The 17,663-nt window shown below is 40.6% G+C and overlaps 1 protein-coding gene across 2 annotated transcripts in view; it reads left to right on the top strand.

Moving 5' to 3' along the window:
* LOC308473246 (uncharacterized protein) overlaps window positions 1–17,663 on the top strand; it is a 59,417-nt gene that overhangs the window by 14,198 nt on the left and 27,556 nt on the right. The window lies entirely within an intron of this gene.

The following is a 17,663-nucleotide window of genomic DNA, read 5'->3' as shown; positions in this document are numbered from 1 at the left end:
CCAGGTTTGTATTAAGTGAATTTTGCTCCATGGTTCCCCAGCAGCTGAAGAGGAAACAAAAGATCTTGGGCTGGAGCCCACATGTTTCAGGAAAGTTGACACATCACGTTTGAATTTTCATCTCCCACTCATGGCTGGGTATTTTATCCTCTTTCATCTCCATAATAACCTTGAGAAAGGAGGTAAGAAGGAAAAAGAGTGACTCATCCAACAATGCAGTGAGCCTTATGGCTTTGAACCCCGGTCTGTCTTGGTTCCAGTCTAACTTCTACAGACTATATTGACTTTTCACTTCTTTGCTTATCCTTTATGTTGGCAGGAAAATGGAAGCCCATTGTGACTTAAACAATTCCCCACTCCCACTCACCATGCCCCCCTCCACCTCTTTTTCCCTTTTCTTCCTAATGCAACACTGTCTCAACAAATGAAACTGATATGTAGAAAATGTAACTTGAAAAAAAGAGACATTGCACATACTTTTGTAAACCAAGAAATCTTTAATAAAAATGTTTTTTTAAAAGCCAATGTGCCTTATTAAATGTCCAATAATTCTTTCTTTCTTTCTTTCTTTCTTTCTTTCTTTCTTTCTTCATTTAATAATAATTTTAAAATGTACCTTAAGAATGCATTACTGTGAGAAGTTATGGTAAGAGATACCAGTGGATTTTATGTATGAAATTATGTTTGAAATTCAGCATATTTATACTATTGAACTATGATATTTCTACTACTATATAGTCATACTATTCATACAAAACAACATGGGTAGGCCGTAGCTCAGATCAAGGGTGTATCAGTGAGATCTGCTTTGATACAGAAGGCCTCAGGTTCAACCCCCAATATCTCTAGGTTGGCCTGGGAATGCCCCCTGCTTGAAACCACTGCCAGTCAGTGTAGACAAGACTGAGGTAGGTTGGCCAATGGTCCGACTCTTCTCCCACAAGAACTGGTTTGTAGGCCCCAAAGGGCTCATTTGTAGCAATGTGGAATAGAACTGGAAATCCCCAGGTGCCCCATTCTATAAGCTACAGAATGTACAAATCTTGAAAAAAAAACAGTAAACAACAAGAAGTGTGCACAAGTAAAACCAAAATCCAACCAAAGAGAATGACTTTTTTATCCCATTAATTTATGTGGAAGCATTTGGATATTCTTAAAGCTGCAGCCCTATAACCATTTACTTGGGGATAAGCCCCATTGAAGTTAATGTGACTTACCTCTGAGTAGATGTGCACAGGATTGCACTGTTAATTCTTTCCAGTTGAAACCAATGGACTTATTAGTGCTTAATTTGACTGGATCATGTCCTACATTTTTGGTCAAAGGCCACATTTCTAGTAGAAACAAAATATTATAAATATTATAAATAAATCCTATATATAATAGAATGGTTGCTAAGAGAATTATTCAAGAAATTAAGAATAATAAAAAAAACCAGGAAGGTCAAGCAAAACAAAACTAGTTGACTAAACTTGAAGAACAAACCATGCAAAACCAGTGCTCTGTTAGTTATTGTAATTTCTAATGGGGAAGATCAAGGAACCCTCTGACATCTTTGTTCTTGCACGTTCAGGATGCTTTGTGTACCTGATGCTATTGAAGGGGTTGTGCAGGGTTGCCATATGTCCTCCTTTTCCAGGACACATCCTCTGTTTCATGGGCATGTAAAATGAGTCGTTATAGCGATCCATAGTTAAAAGTAGAAGTCGGCAAGTGTGTCCACTTTTTTGCTCTTCAAAATATGGCAACCCTACAATTCCACTTTGTCACTGCAAAAGTTTTGGGGTGGTCACACTGCTTCACTTCTAGCCAGTGCTTGCCCCATAACTTCGTACTGCAATTCCACAACTTCTTATACCAAAAAAGTTACTGTGTCCTGCTTTTGTCCTGCTACAGCCTCTCCAGACAGCAAAAATACAGGAAACATTGCAAAACAAACTAAAGCAGAAACAATCCGCCACTAATGGATTATTACTGCATTAAGAACACAATGCAGAATACACCCACAATAAAAACCAGTCTGAAGGGACCCTCAAACAACTTAATTGTATTGTGTTTTTCAATTTTTACCATTATCCTTGAGTTTAAGGGCTTTGAGTTGGGGATGAGGATTTGGGGTACAGAGTTTTGTTCATTTATCAGACAGAAGCAAAGGATTTGAATGCAGTAGGATAATGAGATTAAAAGAAAAACCCACTGTATTGAAGCTGAAATTAAACATTATGTAACCAGTTTGGGACACATCCTTCATAAAAAGTAAGCATTTTCCCTAGCACTTCTTCCAAATGTCTTCATGATGATTTCCAATGACTAGCCCAGGTCCAGGGCCAAACAAGAAGAGTCAGTGTTGAAGATTAAGGCAAGAAATATTGAAACCAGATGTAAGGACAGGGGAAGGAATCAAGCTCCAGCTCAGCCACACTGCAGAGCTTTCTGATTCTTGCAGATTGTCAGGAGTAGGAACGGCTGCTGTGTTGGTGGCAGCGAGACCTCCTTTATGAATGGACTATTCAGCACTTTGTACAAGTACTCAGGCAAGCAGGAACAGCGGCCACAGCAACAAATCACCTTTATATGTAATCCCGTGAGACCTTGCCACAACCACAATGACAAGCCACTTGAATAGGCCCTTATAAGAAGATGTTGAGCTAGTTATACCTGCCTAGTAAATAAGTGTGGAAAAACTCTGGATGAAATTTGGCTCTTACAAATGAGAGAGAGAGAGAGAGAGAGAGAGAGAGAGAGAGAGAGAGAGAGATAATATGAATGTCCCAAAGGTGACATGAGTTAGATTAGAACAGGGAAGTGACAGCCATATTCTGTAATATATGGAACCTTCTGTAGCAGAAATGAGGGAGTCTTCATTTTCTTACAACACTTAGCTTAATTCATGGAACATTTTCAAGGCTGCTAGTCAGCTATGAATGCTCCTGCTGTGACTTTGGGTCTTGCTCTGCTGCAATGAGACAATACTGTGTGCATAAAACCTTAGAAAATAAGCTTTTTGAGACTATTTCTCAGAAAAGTGTGGAACTAGAAAACTAGAAATGTGACCATAAGACTTTTTTTTAAAAAAAATGTTTTTCTAGAAATGAGTGCAGTTGGTGGCCTCTTGGGTATGTGGGGTTTCTGCAGTTTCTCAACAACAGCTGAAAAGCAAAGATATCTCAATTCCAAGGAATGTATTAGATCAAGCAGCCACAAGTTCTCAAGTGCCTTCTCTTTAGTAAACCTCTTGCAAAACCAGCAAAGACGGTGCTCTCTGTTCCTCTTGTGAGCACATCTTGGACAGAGAGAGGGCATGTGGATTGATTCCCAGATCCCTAGAGCAAAATAAGGTAAAATCTGCTTTTGTATCTTGGGCAGAGGGACTCTTGATGCAGCTTCAAAAATTAGTTTCTTCCCACTGTTCTGATCCGGAGTTCTTAAAGTCTTGGAAAACTGGACCATTAGTCCAAGCAGCTTTCGTGAACCTGTAGCCCTCCAGATATTTTGCCCCAGCCAGCACACCTACAGGCAGACTATGGCTTGTAATGCAAAACTAAAACTAAAAGCACAGCATGTGAGAACCGACTCAGGCAGTTCCAGGTGAAGCAAGTCAAGAGGACCAATAGATTACTCCTTTCCCCTTGCCAGTGTATCCTGGTGAGTGAGACTCTGGGTTTCGCTCCTAATAGTAACTTTATTCCAGCTTTCATGAGAGGAGTATGGCTGATCTAGGAATGGTTAGAAGTTTTCTTGAGTTCCACCCCATGATCTGTTTATTTGCTTGCACAATGCTTATGCAGAAGTCAGACTATGCCCCGTTTTTATTGAGCATTTGTTCTGGTTTGTTAGACAGCAACAAGCATTCCGCTGAAGTGCTTATACATCTTCTCATTAATCATTCATCTTACACCTTTCAGTACATAGATTTCCCAGTCACTTTCCTAAACACAATAAGTAAATAAATAATCTGATTTTTTAAAAGTGGATTTATTGCACTAGTTGTGCAAACAGAGTGTTACCCATGTTAGTTGTGCAAACCTAAATTTCCAGTATGCACTTTAATCTTTCCCCTCAAAATACTGATAGTCCGGAGGTTCCCTTCACAGTCTAAGCATACCTGCCAAGTGCCCTGAAAAAAGAGACATGCCGTTTCTTTGCATAAGATTGCGGTGGCCGTTTTGGCTGCCTGTCTCTCACTCTCATGCTGTACTCTCAACCCAAAAAGCATTTTTTCCAGACAAGAGCAAGGCACAGGTCATGTGACTCGCCTGGGTGCACCCCAGTTTTGGGTTTGAAAAAGTTGGGCGGTATGTCTGGGCATACAAAAATCTGGAGTAGTTCTGACCCAGGTTTTATTTAGGACTCAGATTTTCATTCTCTCTCTCTCCCTCGATCAGGCAGACACCTATGAATAATCTTGGTAGATCTTAATGTAAGAACATATTTGAAATGAAAACTGTGGTAACAAAACTGTATTCTGCTTACAGCATTTCTCTGTATTTTCCTGGGTTCCTGGGGAATCTTATAGAAACCCCAAAGGTTTGTCAAAGGAACAGCAACAAAAAAATCCTGCCTTGCCCTTACTTCCCTTTTCTCTGAGAGACTTTGCATCCCAAGTGTATGAAGGCATGGCTCAGAGCTAGAAGACTTATTCAGGGATTATGGGCCATGTGATTACCATAATGTAAAGGAGGAGAGTGAGTCATGCTTTCTGGCCTTGCGTTTAGACATATCCTTTGGTTCCATCCATGGCCATGAGTTGTGGCTGAAGGTATGAAAGAGGGAGTCCACCCTACATACCTAGACTCCCCAAACGATTTGACCCCATGCCTAGTCAGGGTTCTCATTTGTGAGGGAAACCTTTGTACCCAGAATAGTCCCAATGAACAGATGGTGGGCGGGATGATCTGTCTGAGGTGTGACAGGGCAGGGGGACCAACAAGTACACTCCCCTTCATGCAATTGTAATCTTGTGCAGCACTGAACACCCTAAACAAGGTAGAGTAGCCACCATTTTAAGTCTGGGCGTCTCCTCCTTCCATGCCTTCTCTTCAGTACGTTTCTTACAAAAACGACTGAAGACAGAGCTGCATTTTCCACTTGCCGGCAAACCTCAAGCAGACAGATGCTGTGTGTGCTGGTGAACAGAAGCAGCTTTCTTCCAGTCTTGCTGGCGGGAGTCCTGGTGCTCCTAGAAATCTGAAGTGTTGGTCCAAAGAATAGCACCAGAGATCTCTCTGTGTATGAGATGTTTGTGTTCTTTTCTCAGAAAGAAGGTTCTAGTTGTAGCAACAGCAAGGCGGAGGACCTTGCTTGTGGGAGAGGGTTTGGAGAGCGAGTCCCAGTGGTACACAGTCCAAATTTTGGGTGGCCATTCACAGCTTCTAGTTTAGTAAACTTCTTTCAAAAGCATTACAGACAGACCTCCTGGCCTCTTCTCACCTCTGAAGGCAGCTTATAACTTTTTGCCCTTATTCCTCTCAGGGTTCAGTTGCAGTTCTTGAAACTGGCATATTTGCCTAGACAAAGAGGAGAGACTATTGAGGGCAGGACGTTTGTGGTGTTTTCCTGGAGAAGTCCATAATCTCATCTACGCGTGAGGAGGAATAGCTTAGTAATAAAGAGTTTGACTGCAAACCAAGAGGCATAAAAGGGTTGTTGAGACATTGCAAATGAGTTGTTGTCACCAAGTTCTCTTTTTTAATTTAGCAGATTTCCCCCAGAAAGGATAATTCCAGATTAAATGGGGAGAAAATATGAGCATCCATTTTGGGGTGGTTGTTTTTTTTTAAAAAAAGTAATTTTTATTTATTTTTTTAAAAATACAGAGATTCAAAATAATTGTGGAATAAAGTTTACAAATTTTTAATTGCAGCTAAAAATAATAACGAAGAATTATGAAATATACAATTAAAAGATCAGGATGCCGGGGAAGGATACCAATCAGAAGCTTATTTCTACATTTCTTAACAGTAAACAAAAACAGAGTCTGTTTTGCGCTTATACATTGGTGCATGTAGAGAGGGCAGATTGTCACCTGTATTTTCTTAAAGCAACCATAGACTTCCGAATGTTGCATGTGGGTTCAAACTGTGTGAGTCATCCTTTTGCTACTTCTAATTTGCAAGTAGATTTTTTCCCAATAGGACTATCTCCCACACTTTATTGTACCGTGTGAAGAGGTTGTTGTTGTGGTTTAGTCATTTTAGTTGTGTCTGACTCTTCGTGACCCCATGGACCAGAGCATGCCAGGCACTCCCATTTAAATCTTTCCCGTGTCTGACAATAATAGCCCAGGTGGCCAATAATAAATTGGACACCACCTTTCTTCAGGGTGTAAGTAACTGTCCAGTTTCAAATAAGTTTATAAGTGTCATCTGGTGGGAGACAGCAATCATATGGTTAATGATTTTACCTATTTCTTGAAAAATTGAGTTCCAGGAGGGTTGTATGTTGGAACAGGACCATCACATATGTATATGTTTCTTGTCAACATCTTGGCAAGGACGTAGGAGCTATATATGCCAGTCTGCAAGGGGTTAAATATCACCTATGGATTAATTCCAGAATTAATTCTCTTTTTCTCATGGAAATGGATTTGTATGGTGGCTGTCATCACAGACTATTCTAATCATCTTCATTGATAGAACAATGTAGGTCATTATTCCACATCAGCTTAGCACCATTTAAATTGCTAAATTCATCTTCTAGGAGAAATTCATCTTGTTTTGAAATTAGACCTCTAGATTTAGTATCCTGAGCTTCCATTTTGATGCCAGCAACATTGTGTAGATGCTATGGGAAAATGTTCTGGCTTCAGAACAAAGATTAATCAACAGGTTGTGCCTATAGAACTTTCCATGCAAATAAAAATCACTGAATAAAGTTCTCAGGAATAAATATTAATCATCTGAACAATTCTACTGAAGTTAGTGGTTGTGTTTTTGGTTGTTTGGTTGTTGGACAACCCCTTAGCTTTGTCCACCCGCCACCAATCATAGGGAAGTTCTGTTGCTACTGTTGGCTGTCTGGTAGCAATATTCTACACAGAGCTATTCCACGTCTTTAGATAATGAATTCCATTTGTAGTTAGGAGCCCAAGGCTGAAAAAGATGTGCAGGTTTCCCCTCCACACTTCCCTCCTGCCGTCCACATTTGTCTATAACAAATTCCTCATGTGTTGTCCTAATCACCTGACACCAGGCATCTGATATTGAGATTAGCTGAACTCTCACCAGGGAAAAATACATCTCCACATGTTATGTGTTTCACAAAGAAAACTTGCTTTACCGTGCACTGAAAATAGTTTATAAAATGGCACCTTCGCATTGGATTTCCCAGATGTGATGTGCTGAATACAATTCTTTATGCAAGCCTTGGATAAAATGCTTCTGGTACTGTGCAACGTTATTGTATGTTATAAGCAAATTTGCCTGACTATAAATGCTACTCAGTGTTTTGTGAAAACTTTTCATTTCCCTTTCATTCAACATTTCATAGGTCTCTTCTTCAGTCTATCAAAATAGCAAATTTAATCTAGATTAGCTATGCAGAATGAATAAAAAGTAGAGGAGACAATAGGTACCACATCTGCCCTATTCTTCATACACCATTTTATGGTGCATCTTGTAATTTCTGCATGGAAAAGTACAAAACGCAACAGAAGAAAAGCCATAATCTGAAAGCTATATTCTTCCTTCAAAGTTAGGCCTGTTCCCCATTGAAAGAAGCCTTAGGGTGTGATACTATATTCACTTTCCTTTGACTAAGTCTCACTGAACTGAATGGAGATTACTTCTGAGTAGTCACATATAGGATTTCACTGTTTGTTGATTGATCCCATCAGTTTAAATCAATCCATACTTTATTTATTTATTTTAAAATTAAATAGCGGGGAGTACTGATGAGGAGGCACAATGTGTCATCCTGGCCCTCACCATCAACACCAGGTTTTGGGAATGTTCTCTAAAAGCTGTAAGAACACAAAAGAACTACCATCAGAAAAAGCTTCTTCTACCTGTTTTGCTTCAGTTCCAGGTATGGGATCCAATACAAACTACAAACTATGAAAGCTAAGTTGGAACTCCTAGCTTCTTTTGCTGATCCTATGGCTATCTTTCATGTCCTTGTACTGCAAAGGAACCCTAAAATTTGAATAAAGAATGTTGAAGACCCCTTTGTATACTAATTCTTGGATGAGGCCATCTGGACGAACAGCAGGCCCAGATGCTTTCCCCTTGTTCATCACTTTTATCCTGCCAATTATTAATGCAAATGACATCCTACTTTCTCTAAAGCAAGCAGTGGGTCTTCTCTTGAATGAATTGGCAATGGCTGGTACAAAACTAAGATCTCCCCCCCCCCCCGGAATAATGGAATAGTTAGATAGAAAATTATATTAGGAACACTTGCATAGATGACACAATATTATTTATAAAATGCATTTGCTTGACACCTTTGTGACTGCAGAACTATTGCCATTCTTCATGGTCACCAATTGCTAATAGGTCACTCTGGTTAGTTTAGCCCTGTTTAGGGAAGTTTTTAATGACTGATGATTTAATGTATTTTTAATCAGCCAGATGGGTACGGTAGAAATAATAAATTATTATTATTATTATTATTATTATTATTATTATTATTATTATAACTCCACTTTCTTTGGATGAGCCAGGATCAACCACAGTTATGTTCCTTGCTTGTTAACAAACCCATAGTTTAAGTTTGGATCTTTTTTTTTTTTTAAATGATATTTATTGAGAATTTTAAAGTTACAAAAAAAGAAGAAGGAAAAAACAAGAAAAGAGAAAAAGAAAGAAAAAGGTAGATAAAAATAACAATTAAACAATACAAATCAATAAAAACCACAGTCAAAAAGAAAAAACAATACACACAATACATCAAAATCAAAGAGCAAAAATAAACAAAAAATTAAAAACAAATCCAATATTCCCAAATCCTTAACTTTCATTAACTTATTTCATCGACCTCCTCACACCTCCATTTTTTGTATTCTAGTTGTTAATTATCTCAGCAAATCCTTTCCATCTTTCACAATATTCTGTCATTAAATTACCTTAATCTATTTTAACCTTATCTTACCATAAAAAACCTTAAAATTTAAAACTTAAATCTTATTTATACCAAATTCTTTTAACCATAACATATTCATACATAATTCTTTTTAACATTTCTGCTAAAGCCAAATAATTTCATTCCAACATTTTTCTAATACTCATTAATTTTACGATACTTTTCTTAATAAATTTTTATAACTTTCTTCCGATCTTCATCCATCGTCTCTTCTTTCTGGTCTCGGGTTTTGTCAGTCCTTTCTATCCCATCCATCTGGTCCATCAACCTGGTGACCTTGTATCCGAGGCTCTTAAGTCTTTTTTTTTTTTTTAATTAATCTTTATTAAATTTTCAAAAGGTTACAAGAAGCAAAACAGAAACACAAAAGAAAACACACAAAAAAAAAACAACATAAAAGATTCCACCTTTTAGATCTCATTTTCAATTACTTCTTTTCAAGACTTCCCCACGCCTCCCCTTATTGTATTCCAACTCCAATTGTTTGTTCAAACAAGTTTTTATCCTTCATGTCCTAATCATAATTTGTTAGTTTACTTAACCCTCATTTGTTAATATGATTCTTTATAATAAGCTTAGACCTTAATTCATTATTATCCATCAATTTAATTTGTTTAACAGTTTTTAAGATATATACCTTAATCATATATAAAAAAAGAAAAAAGAAATATAGCAACAAATAAAAAGATACCTTTCCTAAGATTGTCCCTGGTTCCCATCCACAGATTCCCCATTCTTATAATAATAAAGAACATATAAATTTACACTACAAAGTAAAAATCAAACCCCCTTTGGACTCCTAAACCCCACCCTTCTCTTCCCGGTTTCAATCCCAAATCAAAGTCCAATTAGTCCATCTTTTTAGCCTGGTGACCTTACGTCCGAGGCTCTCGAATCTCTCTCAGTCCCTTTCAACCGGCTTCTTCGAAGATCTTTCATATTGGACACCCCAAATCGAAGAGATACCTTCTCAATGCTGACCATATTTCTTCCAGCCAGGCCTACTTGTTTAAAGGTGGAGCTCCAACTCTGTTTCTTAAGTCTATATGTCCCAAATAGTCCAGTTTTCATCTTAGTCACGTTCAAATTCTTCTTAGCAGGTCTCCGGCTCTCTTTCATCTTCTGTAACTTTTCAACCATCCCTTCTTTCTGTTCCTCCTGTTCAGCTGATGTCTTAATCTTTGATTTCTTTTCTTGTCTAGCTGCCTGTGTTTTGAGCATCAAGTCCCTTTCCAGCTCAGCAAATATATTTTCTGTTAACTTCGGTTCTGTAGGACTTGTAGACAAAACATGGCCTTGCTCGATCCTCTCTTGCAGCTTTCCCATGAGAAAGGTAAGCTCTTGCAAATCGGCTCGTATTTCCCGACCTAGCTCCATTCTTATAATATCCTAGAATCCCCTCTAGAGGGATTCTGGTTACTTAGTATTCTTTTCCCTTCCGATCCAAAAGTCAGATTTGTTTGTAACAGTCTTTCTTTACTTTCAATATTTTGTAGCAATATCACCGGTTAAAATTTAAGCTTTGTTTTTCCTGTCTTTGACAGCTAGTTTGACAGCTGTCAAAAGTTCTCTAAATCCTCGCAGGCTCTTTTCACGGGTTACTCCCGGGCTTGAGAAAGGTGGTACCTAATCCAAACAATTAAACTCTTGTCCTCCGGCACTTTAACTTAGTCCAAATCTGTGGAATTTATATCTTTAATCCAATCACCACAATTCTTCTCACAACCTTAGCTGACAGATCCTTGCTTCAAACTGTTTACAATAAGGGGGAGGCGGACTTCCCTTTTTTTCACCTCCCTCACTCGTACCGAATCCAAAATCAAATTATTTGTAATCCAATTTCCAAATTACTCACAGGTTGTTGTTCTTGATTTTGAGTCCAAATTTTAGTAGGAAGAAGTCAGCGCTCTCCGACAAATGGCATGCGGCTTCGCTCGGCAGGGGAAGCAGAAGACTCACAGCACCACGCCACTCCCCGGCACCCGTTCCGTAGCCTTTAAAAAGGCTCCTTCACGCGTCGGGAGGGCGCTAACGGTGCCCGCCGAGTCACCATGTCCACGAGCTCCTATGCCCGTGGTTTTTGAGGGTCCCCGTGTCGCCGGCACGGCAAGACCCAGCCCCTGTCAAGCCGATTCCCTCCGGAGCTCGGAGGGAATCCGCCATTAGCCGATCGCGCTAACCCGGAAGTCCCCGAGGCTCTTAAGTCTTTTCCATGTCCCTTCCGCAGGTCTTCTTCATGTTTATACCTGTACTTTACTTTGTCTTCTGCTGACCTTATTCTTAATTTCCTTCCTTTCACTCGGGGAGACTCCAACTTGACAATATCTTTGTCCCTTCTCGACAAGTCAGCCCCTTTTCCATAGTCAACACTGAAATCCATATGATATTTAAAGGCATGTTTCAAAGTCCCTCCAAAGTTAAGGGCCCCCACAACTCCGAACTCCCCCCGGCCCAAAACCAGACTCGAAAGGTCAAAACATCCCTGCATAGGGGGATCCATCCAACCCCCCATCTCCAAGCCAAACAGAACCATCTCTCCAAATCTGACTTTTTCCAGGTTCATTCATCAAATCCAACAACTCATGTTCCTGCTGGGCCGCAGCTCTCTCCATCTCCGCCACTTGAGGCTCAGCAACAACCTCCTCCTTTATCTGATCCATCAAAGCACATTCCTGGGTTAATTCCTGAGTGGGTTCTATATAGGTACCCACTGCCTGTCCAAAATTTCCAATCGCAACAGTCATCAAATCCATCTTCTCATGTAACTGTTCCAATAAAGCACTTGCCTTGCAAAAAGCAAGCACCAAAGCCTCCTCTAAGCACATTCTTGTTCAAGGTCGAAATCTGGTCCCACGATCTTTAATCTCTACAGCTGCAAAGCTCCCCAGTTCGACTCTAATAACAGTTTCACAAGCTCCCTCTAGGGGAAACAATTTCTATTTGTATCCATCTTTTTATTTTATTTTTTAAAGCAGATCTAGCAACAAAGTTTTCCTTTTTCGGACATTTTGTTCCTTTTAAATGCGAAAGGGAACAATGGAATCAATATGTTTCTCTTCTTTTGACTATCTGTCAAAAACGTTTGTCCATAGTCAATGAACTTCCCCAAAACTTCTGTCCTGACACCCCGCTCCCAGGTTCAAGACGGTGGAAATTTACCTTTCTTTACTCTCTCTTCTGCAGGTTTAAACAGTCTAAAAAAGGTTCCCCCCTCTTCTCCTGCTTCCAAGGGGGGGTTCAGTAATTTTAAATGATGAAAATTTAATCCTTTACAAACGACTTTCCAGACTCTAGCTTACGATGTCTTTGCTTCAAACTGTTTACAAAAGCGGAAGGCGGACTTCCTGTTTAGACCTTCCCACTCCGGTGCCAAATTACGAAGTTTAGTAATCCAATTTTCCGTTCTACTACTTGTTTAGAGTCCAATTGTCCACAGGAAAAAAGTCAGCGCTCTCCGACAACAGCAATGCGGCTTCACTCCGTGAAAAGAGCAGTCAATTCGAAGCACCGCGCCACTCACCCCACGTCATTCCGGATCCCTGTAGCCAGGTTTCCCCGTGAGTAGGGGAGGCGCTAAAGGTGCCAGCCAAATCCCAGGTCCACAGGCTTCTCCCACCATTGGTTTTTGATGGGTCTCCGCCTCGCCGTGGCGGTCCAGACCCTAATTTTCACGGAGCGGATTCCTCCAGATCAGAGGAAGCCCGCCATTGCCGGTGGCGCTAACCCGGAAGTCTGGATCTAATGGGGAACTCTAGTTAGCTTAAAAGTGGAAACTGATGTTTCCAGTCTCCTCACAGCTGTGTAGGAGTGGAGACTGCGTGGGAGAGCACATGAGCCCAAGGTTCATTATTGTCCCTGCATACAATTGCAAAATGGGCCAATGCGTGTGATTTAGCAGAGAAAGTGGACCTGGGGCAGATCTGCATTCATGGTTTATCATGTTAAGAAAGGGTTACGGAAAGATTTCCCAAAAGTAAGCAACATATTATGTTTAGCTTAGACCATTAATAATGTGTTATTAAAATGTGACACTGAGGGTGGTGCAGAGCGACCAGGAACCAGGCAGTAAGGAAAACTGCTGTTATGGAGGAACCAACATTAAAGTAATTAACTTTTAAAGCAGTATTCCCCGTGACGTTTTAAAATGATATAGCTATTATTGTTCTAATAACGTTAAAAAGGTCAGTGTAGATTCAGTCCTGGTTCTACACATGCAGTAGAATGTGGTGTTGAGCTCTGATGCGGTGACTTTGCTACTCATACACACTGCAGGAGGGGGGTGGGGTCACATTTAGGAATGTTCCCAGATACAATCAACTCCTTTTTCCCTGATACACTAGCTTTTTAGGTGTAAGGAGGTGCTTAGTGGATTCAAAAGCAGCACCATAGACTTGTAGTCCAAAGTGGCATAGCCAATTGCACCACCTCGAGATTCTCCCAGCATATTCTGCTCAGAGACACAACCAAATGATGTCAGTTGCTGTCATAACTGAACATTTTTCTGTTTGTATCAGACCAAGCCCAAAGTTTCCCCAGGCCTGTTATTAGGTGCATTATCAGCCTTCTGTGTATCCATGGAATGAAATGTGATAATCCCAGATGTCTACTGTTTCCAGTAAAGCTGTAAATCACCCAAATTAGAGACAAAATGATGCAGCCAGGACTCCTCTCGGAATTCCCATTTTGTTGTTCAGTTTCCATTGACATGTCTGTATTACGCTGCTGGTTGCCAAAGCCTGAGTATGCCACTGATAAACAAAGGAACTTGCTAGACAGCAAAAGCAAAGGGTTCCTTTCCCAGAAAGAGGCGAGGCTCCTCATGATTGGGAAATAATGGGGACTGCGTTCGCATCCAACAAAAGGAAGTGCTAAACATCTGCTGCACTTCAGTCTCCTTGGATTCTGGTCAACTCATTAAGCAGCTTCCCAAGAAACAACAGAGGACCTTTTTTGGCATTTTTTTTAGGATTAAGTGTTCAACTATCATAATGTTTCAATTTATTTTAAGAGTATCCTTACCCCATGCCATTATTTACACAGCCTAAGAGGTGTACCCCAAAGTGGAGCAAATCACTGAACTAACTCTCACTGTGAAAATGATCAGGATGATATTATAGTCCCATTGAGATATAGCACAAAGGAACATCCATTTGGGAAAGGAGACGGTCTGAATTCCCAGTGGAAGCAAGTTCTAGGTCAAATCTGATTCTAGGTCCCAGGAAAGCTGGACCTGACAGGGCTGCTAAACACTGCAGCATGAATGTGGATCTTGGGACTAGAGTCCTCTGAGTCGGGGAGGAGAGGGAGATCCTAGTGGCTGTGCATGGAATTGTGGAGAAAGCAGAGCACAAAAGTAGCCTGTTATCCTAAGGCAAGGCTGTGGGATAACCAGCCTCATATAACCAAGTCTAATTAACACATGTAGGGGTTAATACCATAGAGTAAGCTGTCATGCCCGGCTTATCTATGTCAATTTCCCCTCACTTTGTAAGGAACTAGGTAGTGAAGCCCCCAGTCTGCCCGAGAAGCTCAATATATGAAAAAGTTTGACCTGGTTGATCCAGCTTAGTCACATGACTCACCATACCAGTAATTTAGTCACTTTTAGCAGTCCTACAGCTGAAAACGATAGGAACACTTGAGTCATAGTTGCGTTTTGGTACATAGTGATGGTGTTTTCTTCTACAGTCGTACCTTGGAAGCCGAATGAATCCGTTCCGGAAGTCCGTTCAACTTCCAAAATGTTCAGAAACCAAAGTGCGGCTTCTGATTGGCTGCAGGAAGCTCCTGCAGCCAATCAGAAGCTGTGGAAGCCCTGTCGCGCGTCTGGCTTCCCAAAGAACGTTCAAAAACTGGAACACTCACTTCCAGGTTTCAATCGTTCGGGAGCCGATATGTTCAGGAGCCAAGGTGTTTGAAATCCAAGGTACGACTGATTTACTATTATTATTGTTATTGTTACTGTTACTGTTGTTGCTATATTTTAATTTATTTCCCGATCTTCACCTTAAGATCCCCCCCAGACAGATCACAACAATTTAAGATGCAACATTAGCAACAATTTTTTAAAAACTTGCAATTACAAAGTATGCAGTCACACAAAAAATAGGATTGGTCCTAAAAATATACATCTCAGGCACATTTATGGTCTTTTTAAGATCGTACTGCGGCCCATGAGGCCATCTGGAGTTGGATCATGTAAACAATCACACGGCAATGGCTGCCTATGTCAACTGGAAGGGAGCATAATGTGATCATTCAGCTCATGTCGCTTCTATACAACAAACTGCTCTTAGCAAGCCATGCTAGCTCTGGCTTGAGCTAGTGCAAACTGGCGCTGCTTCATTGATGTCAGTGCAGCAAGCACTACCTCGCCATCTGGTCTCACATTTCTATATCTGGATCTTGTACATAGCCTTCTTAAAGCCCCCCTTTATGAGAAGCTCGGGGAGCACTGGGCTGGCCAGAATGAATGCCTGTTGTGTGCCAGACAGGATGCCAACATACCTTTACAGTTCAATTGCTTTTTCTGAGGTTGGTGTTAATCTTGGCATCCTAATGGTCTAGCGGAACAAGATTAATGATGAAATCCTGCAACGAAGTGACTTTTTAAATTTTATTAGAAGGCATGTTTATTGGTGGGGAGAAATGCCAAAGGGACAACACTGGAAACAAATCTCCCATTTATCCACAAAACAGGTGTAGCATGGACAGCGGAAGAGCAAGACTCCCCAATTCAGCCCTAGAAATACTCCTTTTAATAGAAACTGTGATTTAACCTTAGCCAAGGAAGACCTGTTTGGGGAATGGGAAATAGCTGAACTGGCTTTGTATGTACATGCAAGTAACACGAGGGTTTAAAGAGGTTTGTTAAAAGGACTAGAAAGTCAAAAACTTTAGTGCTTGTGACAGGCCACACTACCAAGTTTTCGCCTGGGGCCACAAATTCACAGCCAGACAACTCATTGCACCTCTCATTTGACTGGTGCTATTCACATGTAACCAGAGGCGCCGAGTTTCACACGACATTGTGGGTGGGGCTTGTTGCGTGTGTGTGATGTCACAAGTGCAACACACATATGTGACAGGAGGAGGGCATGAAGCCCAGGGAGGCCCTCTGCCACTGCGGGGAGGCCGGGTGGGGCCCTGGACCTGAAGAATGGGGGAGGGGCTCAGCCCCATCCCCATGTACTTGTGGGGGGCAGGCGGGCACTGAGCTGTCCTTAGTCCCATAGAGCTGGCACCTACGCATGTCCCTAAGTTTCCTCAGTTCAACACTTTTTGGTCCCTAACACAGGCATTCTATTATTCCTGCATTCCCCTTCCAAATCCTGGAATAACAGTCTCATAGGCCAAACTGGGGTGCCTAATATGGCCTCAGGGCCAAACACATGTGAAGGCAAGGCTACCGCAAACACAACCTACTATTTTTATGTTACAGAACAGCCCAAGCTGATAAGATCTGAAATTGTACATATAAAGTGGGAGCTGGTTCCTCAATGAACTCTTTGAAGGGTGAAATATTAGCAGCGAAATGCAAGTGCTGGGATAGGTGCTGCTCTGCATTCTCTTTCCCTTATAAGCTTTAGCACATGGAACATGTCAGCAGGCGCTGCCGAGGCTGTTCCCAGATTCCTAGCAGAAGGACAACAAAGGAACTTTTTTCAGCTGGTTCATTTACTTTATGATGGGGGGGGGGGGAGAGAGTTCTATTATAAAAGCAGATGTTATGGAAATCTGGCCCTTAAGCAAAACTGGATTTGGTGCAGAAACAGGATTATTTACTGTAAATCTTTTAACCTCCCCTTATGAGTAAAACGGTGTACACTTAAGGATTTTTTTTAAAAAAATAACAAAAAATGAAGTGCTGGTTTTGAATAAGATTAGTGGAAAATAATAGAAGATAAATAATGACATTTCAGATTTCTGCAGTAGATATATTGAGCCAAACATTGCTCTATTTCTTGTGTGTCTGTTCAACAGAAACGTACTCAGTGTGAAACTGACTAATCTGTCATAATCATTATTGGGACTGTTTCTCTCTCTCTCCCAACCACACACACACAAATAACACTAGGAGTCGTTATGCTTAATTATGGCAATGTACACTTGATGGCTAATAGTTCAATATAAAAACTGACTCCTGTGAAAAGCATTGGGCTATACGATAGTTCTATCTGTTTTGACTTATTTTCCCTTTCACACATGTAAGTAACCTTTTGATATAGCAGAGATCAAGCGATAAACATGTACATGAAAACAAAGCTCAGTTCCAATTCAGACATTACTTTTTTTTATTTTTGGAAATTCAGTAATTACTCTTGAGTTTATATCCATTAAGAAATGCTATTTATCAACTTTCTCATAAGAATCACTAGGATGTGTGTGTGTGTGTGTGTGTGTGTGTGATCTACTCGACACAATAAAGCCCTTTTCAGGCATCCAAAATAACAGGTGTGCTTAAAGTGAAGATGGAGTAGAGATAGACCCACCCCAACATCCCAACATCTGTTTGGTTCCTCTCCAAACTTTTGCAGATTAAGTGTGAAGATCTTAAAGGGGGATTCCACTTCTTTCCATTG

This window comes from Podarcis pityusensis (assembly GCF_964106645.2).
Source record: "Podarcis pityusensis genome assembly, chromosome: 3".
Classification (NCBI taxonomy): domain Eukaryota; kingdom Metazoa; phylum Chordata; class Lepidosauria; order Squamata; family Lacertidae; genus Podarcis; species Podarcis pityusensis.
The sequence above is the reverse complement of the archived record's forward strand: the minus strand, read 5'-3'. Positions and strand labels throughout refer to the sequence as shown.